This window comes from Leucopleurus acutus (assembly GCF_964270905.1).
Source record: "Leucopleurus acutus genome assembly, chromosome: 16".
NCBI classification, from domain to species: Eukaryota; Metazoa; Chordata; class Mammalia; order Artiodactyla; family Delphinidae; genus Leucopleurus; species Leucopleurus acutus.
The window spans coordinates 46,445,280-46,455,472 of NC_139158.1; positions in this window are offsets into that span (position 1 = coordinate 46,445,280).

The following is a 10,193-nucleotide window of genomic DNA, read 5'->3' on the forward strand; positions in this document are numbered from 1 at the left end:
GCCCACCAGGTTAGTTTTCGGGTTTGGGTCGAAGGATCCATCTTTCTGCCGAAGGAATGACAAGAGGCACATACAGATACATCATGTACAAAGCAATGCATTGCTAAAAACAGAAAGAGAACCTGAATAAAATAATGAATACAACTGACACCATAACCTTCGGTTGACTTTGGATTACACTTTCAATAAAAAGTAAAACAAAATTCTCTATTTATCCTACAATGTTATTTAATCAAATAATTCGTAAGCAAGTGTAGAAATACCTCTCTGCTGAATTTTCGTGCTAGTAGATAGTCCAAAATGTCAAGGCAACAAACTTCTGCATCGTAAATTTGCTTCAGTGGGCATGTACCTGAATAAATTTCCGTGTAATGCAGCAGAGAAAACAACTGGCTTTATTCACTCCGGCTCATCCCTCCCTGTGAGGGAGGGCTCTGATAATGGCCAAATGTATCTTCAAACAAACAGCAATACATCCAGATACAGAGAATTGTATTCCAGAATCTAATGTCCGTGAACCAATAACCATTTTGAAACATTTTAATGCCAGAGCCACAAAGAAGCTGATTACTTTGAGGAAAAAGAACTAGTTTATGAGACTTAAGTTTTCTCTTTTCCTTCTATTTTTTTATTAATTTTTATACAGCAGGTTATTAGTTATCTATTTTATACATATTAGTGAATATATGTGAATCCCAATCACCCAATTCATCCCACCACCATCACCCGCCCTTCCCCCACCCCATTTCCCCCCACTTGGTGTCCATACGTTTGTTCCCTACACCTGTGTCTCTATTTCTGCCCCACAAACCGGTTCATCGGTACCATTTCTCTAGATTCCACATATATGCATTAATATACAAAATTTGTTTTTCTCTTTCTGACTTACTTCACTCAGTATGACAGTCTCTAGGTCCATCCACGTATCTACAAAAGACTCAATTTCATTACCTTTTATGGCTGAGTAATATTCCATTGTATATATGTACCACAGCTTCTTTATCCATTCATCTGTCGATGGGAATTAAGTTGCTTCCACGACCTAGCTATTGTAAATAGTGCTGCAATGAACATTGGGGTGCATGTGTCTTTTTGAATTATGGTTTTCTCTGGGTATATGCCCACTAGTGGGATTGCTGGGTCATATGGTAATTCTATTTTTAGTATTTTAAGGAACCTCCATACTGTTCCCCATAACGGCTGTATCAATTTACATTCCCACCAACACTGCAAGAGGGTTCCCTTTTCTCCACACCCTTTCCAGCATTTGTTGTTTGTAGATTTTCTGATGATGGCCATTCTGACCGGTGAGAGGTGATACCTCATTGTAGTTTTCATTTACATTTCTCTAATAATTAGTGATGTTGTGCCTCTTGGCCCAACATCTGCATGTCTTCTTTGGAGAAATGTCTGTTTAGGTCTTCTACCCTTTCTTTGATTGGGTTGTTTGTTTTTATAATATTGAGCTGCACGAGCTGTTTATATATTTTGGAGATTAATCCATTGATGTTGTCCATTGATTCATTTGCAAATATTTTCTCCCATTCTCAGGGCTGTCCTTTCATCCTGTTTATAGTTTCCCTTGCTGTGCAAATTTAAGTTTCATTGGGTCCCATTTGTTTATTCTTGTTTTTATTTCCATTTCTCTAGGAGGTGGGTCAAAAAAGATCTCACTGTGATTTATGTCAAAGAGTGTTCTTCCTATGTTTTCTTCTAAGAGTTTTATCTGGTCTTACATTTAGGTCTTTAATCCATTTGGAGTTTATTTTTGTGTATGGTGATAGGGAGTGTCTGAATTTCATTCTTCTACATGTAGCTGTCCAGTTTTCCCAGCACCACTTACTGAAGAGACTGTCTTTTCTCCACTGTATACCCTTGCCTCCTTTGTCATAGATTAGTTGACCATAGGTGCATGTGTTTATCTCTGGGCTCTCTCTCCTGTTCCACTGATCTATATTTCTCTTTTTGTGCCTGTACCCTATTATCTTGATTACCGTAGCCTTGTAGTATAGTCTAAAGTCAGGGAGTCTGATTCCTCCTTCTCCATTTTTTCCCTCAAGATTGCTCTGGCTCTTCAGGGTCTTTTGTGTCTCCATTTAAATTTTAAGATTTTTTGTTCTAGTTCTGTAAAAAATGCCATTAGTAATTTGATAGGGATTGCATTGAATCTGTAGATTGCTTTGGGTAGTATAGTCGTTTTCACAATATTGATTCTTCCAATCCAAGAACATGGTATATGTATCCATCTGTTGGTATCATCTTTAATTTCTTTCAGCAGTGTCTTATAGTTTTCTGAGTACAGGTCTTTTACCTCCTTACACAGGTTTATTCCTAGGTATTTTATTCTTTTTGTTGTGATGGTGAATGGGATTGTTTCCTTAATTTCTCTTTCTGATCTTTCATTGTTAGTGTATAGGAATACAAGAGTTTTCTGTGCATTAATTTTGTACCCTGCAACTTTACCACATTCATTGATTAGGTCTAGTAGTTTTCTGGTGGCATCTTTAGGATTCTCTATGTATCGTACCATGTCATCTGCAAACAGTGACAGTTTTACTCCTTCTTTTCCAATCTGTATTGCTTTTATTTCTTTTTCTTTTCTGACTGCCATGTCTAGGCCTTCCAAAATTATGTTGAATAAGAGTGGCGAGGGCTTCCCTGGTGGTGCAGTGGTTGAGAGTCCACCTGCCGATGCAGGGGACACGGGTTCATGCCCCGGTCCGGGAAGATCCCACATGCCGCGGAGCGGCTAGACCCGTGAGCCATGGCCACTGAGCCTGCGCGTCCGGAGCCTGTGCTCCACAACGGGAGAGGCCACAACAGTGAGAGGCCCGTGTACCGCAAAATAAAAAAAAAAAAAAAAGAGTGGCGAGAGTGGACATACTTGTCTTGTTCCTGATCTTAGAGGAAATGTTTTCAGTTTTTCACCATTGAGAATGATGTTTGCTGTGGGTTTGTCGTATATGGCCTTTATTACGTTGAAGTAGGTTCCCTCTATGCCCACTTTCTAGAGAGGTTTTATCATAAATTGGTGTTGAATTTTGTCAATAGCTTTTTCTGCATCTATTGAGATGATCATATGGTTTTTATTCTTCAATTTGTTAATATGGTGTATCACATTGATTGATTTCCATATACTGAAGGATCCCTGCATCCCTGGGATAGATCCCATCTGATCATGGTGTATGACCTGTTTAATGTGTTGTTGGATTCTGTTTCCTAGTATTTTGTTGAGGATATTCATCAGTGATATTGGTCTGTAAGTTTGTTTTTTTTTTTTTTTTTTGTAGTATCTTTGTCTGGTTTTGGTATCAAGGTGATGGTGGCCTCATAGAATGAGTTTGGGAGTGTTCCTTCCTCTGCAATTTTTTGGAAGAGTTTGAGAAGGATGGGTGTTAGCTCTTCTCTAAATGCTTGATACAATTCACCTGCGAAGCTATCTAGTCCTGGACTTTTGACTGTTGAAAGATTTTTAATCACAGTTATAATTTCATTACTTGTGACTACTACTTCTACTAACTCTGGGTTTTGTTTGTTCTTCTTTCTGTAGTTTCTTTAGGTATAAGGTTAGATTGCTTATTTGAGATTTTTCTTCTTTCTTGAGTTAGGACTGTGTTGCTATAAACTTCCCTCCAAGAACTGCTTTTGCTGCATCCCATAGGTTTTGGATCGTCGTGTTTTCATTGTCATTTGTCTCTAGGTATTTTTTGATTTCCTCTTTGACTTCTTCAGTGATCTCTTGGGTTATTTAGTAATGTATTGTTTAGCCTCCATGTGTTTGTGGTTTTTACATTTTTTTCACTGTAATTGATTTCTAATCTCAGAGCATTGTGGTCGGAAAAGATGCTTGATATGATTTCCATTTTCTTAAACTTAGTGAGGCTTGATTTGTGACCCAAGATGTGATCTATCCTGGAGAATTTTCCATGTGCACTTGCGAAGAAAGTGTAATCTGCTGTTTTCAGATGGAATGTCCTATAAATATCAATTAAATCTATCTCGTCTATTGTCTCATTTAAAGCTTGTGTTTCCGTATTAATTTTCTGTCTGGATGATCTGTCCATTGGTGTAAGTGAGGTGTTAAAGTACCCCACTATTATTGTGTTACTGTCGATTTCCTCTTTTATAGCTGTTAGCAGTTGCCTTATGTATTGAGGTGCTCCTATGTTGGGTGCATAAATATTTACAATTGTTATATCTTCTTCTTGGATTGATTTCTTGATCATTATGTAGTGTCCTTCTTTGTCTCTTGTAAGAGTCTTTATTTTAAAGTCTATTTTGTCTCATATGAGAATTGCTACTCCAGCTTTCTTTTGATTTCCATTTGCATGGAATATCTTTTTGCATCCCCTCACTTTCAGTCTGTATGTGTCCCTAGGTCTGAAGTGGGTCTCTTGTAGACAGCATATATATAGGTCTTGTTTTTGTATCCATTCAGTGAGGTTTTGGTTGGAGCATTTAATCCATTCACATTTAAGGTAATTATTGATATGTATGTTTCTATTCCTATTTTCTTAATTGTTATGGGTTTGTTTTTGTAGGTCCTTTTCTTCTCTTGTGTTTCCCACTTACAGAAGTTCCTTTAGCATTTGTTGTAGAGCTGGTTTGGGGATGCTGAATTCTCTTAGCTTTTGCTTGTCTGTAAAACTTTTGATTTCTCTGTCAAGTCTGAATGAGATCCTTGCTGACTAGAGTAATCCTGGTTGTAGGTTTTTCCCTTTCATCACTTTAAATATGTCGTGCCACTCCCTTCTGGTTTGTAGAGTTCCTGCTGAGGAATCAGCTGTTAACCTTATGGGAGTGCCCATGTATGTTGTCATTTTTTCCTCGTTGCTTTTAATAATTTTTCTTTGTCTTTAATTTTTGACTATGTGTCTCAGTGTGTTTCTCCTTGGGCTTATCCTGCCTGGGACTCACTGCACTTCCTGGACTTGGGTGGCTATTTCCTTTCCCATATTAGGGAAGTTTTCGACTATAATTTCTTCAAACATTTTCTCGGGTCCTTTCTCCCTCTCTTCTCCTTCTGGGACCCCTATAATGCGAATGTTGGTGCATTTAATGTTGTCCCAGAGGTCTCTTAGGCTGTCTTCATTTCTTTTCATTCTTTTTTCTTGATTCTGTTCCATGGCAGTCAATTCCACCATTTTGTCTTCCAGGTCACTTATCCGTTCTTCTGCCTCAGTTATTCTGCTATTGATTCCTTCTAGTGTATTTTTCATTTTGGTTGTTGTATTATCTCTGTTTGTTTGTTGTTTAATTCTTCTAGGTGTTTGTTCTTTAATTCCTCTAGGTCTTTGTTAAACATTTCTTACATCTTCTCGATCTTTGCCTCCATTCTTTTTCCAAGGTCTGGATCATCTTCACTACCATTATTCTGAATTCTTTTTCTGGAAGGTTGTCTATCTCCACTTTATTAACTGGTTTTCTGGGGTTTTATATTGTTACTTCATCTGGTACATAGTCCTCTGCCTTTTCATTTGGTCTATCTTTCTGTGAATGTGGTTTTTGTTCCACAGGCTGCAGGATTGTAGCTCTTTTTGCTTCTGCTGTCTGCCCTCTAGTGGATGAGACTATCTAAGAGGTTTGTGCATGCTTCCTGATGAGAGGGACTGGTGGTGGGTAGAGCTGGCTATTACTCTGGTGGGCAGAGCTCAGTAAAACTTTAATCCTCTTATCTGCTGATGGATGGGGCTGAGTTCCCTTCCTCTTGGCTGTTTGGCCTGATGCGACCCAGCACTGGAAGCTAGAGGGTCTTTGGTGTGGATGATGGTGGACTCTGGCAGGGCTCATGCCAAGGAGTACTTCCCAGAACTTCTGCTGCCAGTGACCTTGTCCCCGTGGTGAGCCATAGCCACCACCCGCCTCTGCAGGAGACATTCCACCACTACCAGGTAGGTCTTGTTCAATCTCCTATGGGGTCACTGTTCCTTCCTCCTGGGTCCTGATGTGCACACACTACTTTGTGTGTGCCCTCCAAGAGTGGAGTCTCTGTTTCCCCCAGTCCTGTCGAAGTCCTGCAGTCAAATCCCACTAGCCTTTAAAGTCTGATTCTCTGGAAACTCCTCCTCCTGTTGCTGGACCCCTAGATTAGGAAGCCTGATGTCAGGCTCAGAACCTTCACTCCAGTGGGTGGACTTCTATGGTATAATTGTTCTCCAGTTTGTGAGTCACCCACCCAGTGGTTACGGGGTTTGATTTTATTGTGATTGCGCGCCTCCTACTACCTCACTGTGGCTTCTCCTTTGTCTTTGGAAGGGAGGTATCTTTTTTGGTGAGTTCCAGTGTCTTCCTTTCGATGATTGTTCAGCAGTTAGTTGTGATTCCAGTGCTCTCACAAGAGGGAGTGAGCGTATGTCCTTCTACTCCACCATCTTGAACCAATCCCCTCCTTTTATTTTTGAAGCATGAAGAAAATATTAAACTTTAAGCTATTATTAGCTTGTTAGAAAGACACCTCAAAAACAATGGGAAGATGAAAGTATAAAGAATTTTTAAATGTGTAGCTTGGAGTATTACAAATTGGGTATATTTTTAGTTAGTTTTTCTTCCTACATATTAATTTCTTCCTCTTTGTTAGGATAGAAAAATAATGATGGCATTCAACTTAATACAGCAACAATCTAACTTAATTATCAAATAATTGTTTTTAAAGTCATCATCCTAGTTAGAGAAATTTCGCTCTTCTGAACCCTCATTCCTTTTTATGTTTTGAGTGATACCAAATACTTTCAATTCATCTTGGCTTTCAAAGTGACCTAGAAGGAGCCCTTCTCAATGGGATAACACATAAAATAGCTTCAGGTATAAAATGAGGACAAACAACAAATAGGCTGTGGTAAGGATTAAAAGAGACAATATATGCCAAACACTTAAGAAAACGAAGCCTAAATATAGAGTAGTCACAGTCTGCTGTAACTGTGAAACTCAAGGCACTGTCTTGAGAGAGAGAAAGAGGGACGGAAAACAACCTACCCTGAATTTCATGCATTATATCCTTTCCAAAAGATAGAAGTGGATATGTGTGTGTGTGTGTGTGTGTGTGTGTGTGTGTGTGTATACACACACACACACACAAACACACATACGTAAATAAAACTGGTTTTAGTTCTAAACAGTACCTATTAATTTTCTTTGTAGAATACCTACATCAGTGGGATTGGTAAACAGAAGAAGAACATATGTAGGAAACTCAAGGGAAGCCAAGGGGGAGGAAGCAGGAGAAAAACAAAGCAACCAGTGTCAGCAGATCTGGCTTTCAGGCAGTGCTTCCTGGCATACATGTTAATGGTTGTTGCCAGCTGACAGCAAGTGTGGTAGAAGAGGTCATGTGACATAGGGTGCTCAACACTGTTAAATGTTACAAGTCTTCAGGAAGTCATGGTCGGAAGAAAGTTCACTGGAGGAGGCCATCAATCAGCCAATGATGTTCTACTATTTCAGGAAGAGACAATATTTTAAAATACTTAAGAAGCAAAGGTTGGGGGGTGGCATGTCAGTGAATACAAATTTTTTTCTAGATGATCAGCAAGGAGCAGAAAGGAAAACACAGAATGAGAGACAGGATGGTAATATGAAGGGGCAAAAGTCGAGAGGTGGATTAAATCTATTTTTAATTCATATATTCATAGATTAATTGTTAATAGAGAAAAGCTGATCATGTTTCAGCCCATTCAGAGAACTAACTAAATAAGGCAGTACTATTTGAAAAGAGGACCTTAATAATTATCACACAAAATAATTCAGTCTGACTCTATGCAGCGTGCTGATTTTAAATAAAATCACATGAAAAATATTATATAAAGTGTAGGAGCAGATTCTGTGTATCAGTTCACTGGTTGGTTGGTTTTCCTCACGGCAGTCTGAAATAACCTTCAAGATGAATTTTATCAAAAAGTGACATCAAAACTCCTACCAAAGGAAATAGCAGTATGTATGCAGGCATACACACAGCCCTTAGAAACTCAGTCTTAGATAGAGTTAGAGTATGTTGATGACAAAGATACCATGCACCGTCCTTTGAACTCATTTGGTGGCAAGTGTAATAACACTCGTGTCTTTACCTTTCCTGCTGAGCTCTGAAGTAATCAAACCATTCTTAGTTAACTCAGGATGTGTCTGTCATCAAAACAAATCTAAAATGCAAGCAGCAGCAACTTTATTAGCACTTACTGATCCCAGGGGTGATAAATACGTTTGTTTACTTAATACGTGCAAGCGAAACTGTTGGCAAAAGAGCAACTGTTCAGACTGCTAAGTAGATAAAATTCACATTCAATATAAAGTAATGATACAGTCCTAGTAATTGTCAGAATCTATACCAGCAATGGTCACCTTCTGCAGCATCAAGGGCCACGTTATCCACCTGTGAGAAACCTCCAGGTCACTGATAATTTCCATCAGTTTGCATATATTAACATATGCTTTCCCTCTAAGCGCTTCAAAACTTCAGTTTCCCAAATACTGAGTAAATGCTCTATGACATTGTCTTAACATTTGCCTGACGTACCAGAGTATGCCATTCTTTCCTGGGCTTTACTCTTTCTCTGAAGAACTGCTATGTACGCTTGTTCAAATGGGTAGGATGGGTTTTAAGATGCCTCCCTGTGGGACATGATTGGCTGGAAGCTTTCATCTTTCATCTCTTTTCCTCTTATTTTCTCTACAATGTGCTTTCTAACCATGTACTTGTATCGGAGTAAGGATAAAATCTCTGTGATCTTGTCCCTTGGGATGCTGTGTCATCCTCACTACTGTGTCCATTGACACTCCTACATCTGAAGACCACGGCACTGTTTGCACCTCTGTAGAACAGCAAAGCCAGGTGGATGTAGATGTACACACGACATCAATCCTCCTTCTGCTGAGGGAAGACGGGTTTTTGTAAATAGGAAGAAAAAGATAAGCACAAAGTAGAAGAGGCTGCCAACTCCTTTAACCCAAGGAAATGGTATGGGATAAAGGAGAGATGGGTGGAGGGCAGTGAAACTACTCAGGTGAAACTTGCAAAACAGGCTGGCAAGAGACCACTCCTAGCTGCATCAATCCCTGTGGGCCAGTAATGGTTTCCAAATGGTACAAAGGGTGAGATACTCTTAGGTCCTATGATTTCCACAGGCACCAGAAGACATTAATTACTCTAGTTCCTGAGGATTTTAAACCTTGGAGGCCTTCACATAGGGTGGAGTTTCATACACACACACGTAACCACATACTTCATACCAAATCTATTTTACATCTTTTCCATGCCCAGAATGAAAATGTGGGTGTTCTATCATGTCAGTGTCTAGTCCTCTAAAAAGAAGAAAAAAACAAACAAACAAACTAAGCTCTCCTATTTGATAGAAGCGATGCCAAATTCTCTCCCCAAATGGCTGCATCTCTAACAAAACAATCAAATAGGTGTAAACAAAAGAGGAAATTAATTTTTAAAATAGAATATTTCACCCACAGTTTTGAAGAAAAGATCAACACAGTTCCTTCAGAAACCATAAATGCATCCCAAACACCACTGACTCACTCCACACCTTAAACCCTTCAGACGATGAATTCAAATGTCCAAGGATTGTGAAATTGCTCTATAAAAGGAGAAGGGGAGTTGAGATTTACTTCAGATGGAATTTCCTTTGGGACCGAGGCTACATGCTTCAGGAAGAATTCTCCTCAGTTTAGGAAACGCTGGCTATAATCAAGGTTCAGGGTTTCCAACCAAGTACACCCAGTCATAGTTCCAGTCACAAGCTCACTTGGCTTAAGAAGTCGGGTTCAAATTGACAGTTTTTTGTATGGTGACTCTAGAAAGACAGCTAAGCCTTACATTAGTGTATCTTCCATTTTGGGTGCAACATAAAATGGTGTCTGTCAATTCCTGAGAGATCTAGTTTGGGTAGGAATATCCCTCACTGAAATCACCACAAGAATTAAAATGTATTCTTTTGGGAGTAGTTTCAGAGTCCTTTGAAAAAAAGCCATTGACTGATACTTCACCAAGGTTTCATTCCAAGGGCCTTGATTCTGGGGCTAAATAAGGACAAAGAACGAGACAGCAACAAAACTTCACATCTCCGTACATGAAAGACCATTGTCCAGTTAACGTAGAGTGAGGAGGATTCACTCTGTGGAGCCAATTCACAGGGAAGATGGTGTCAAACCATCGAGAATATTCAAGGTACTGCTCAAACACTGAATGCCATTTC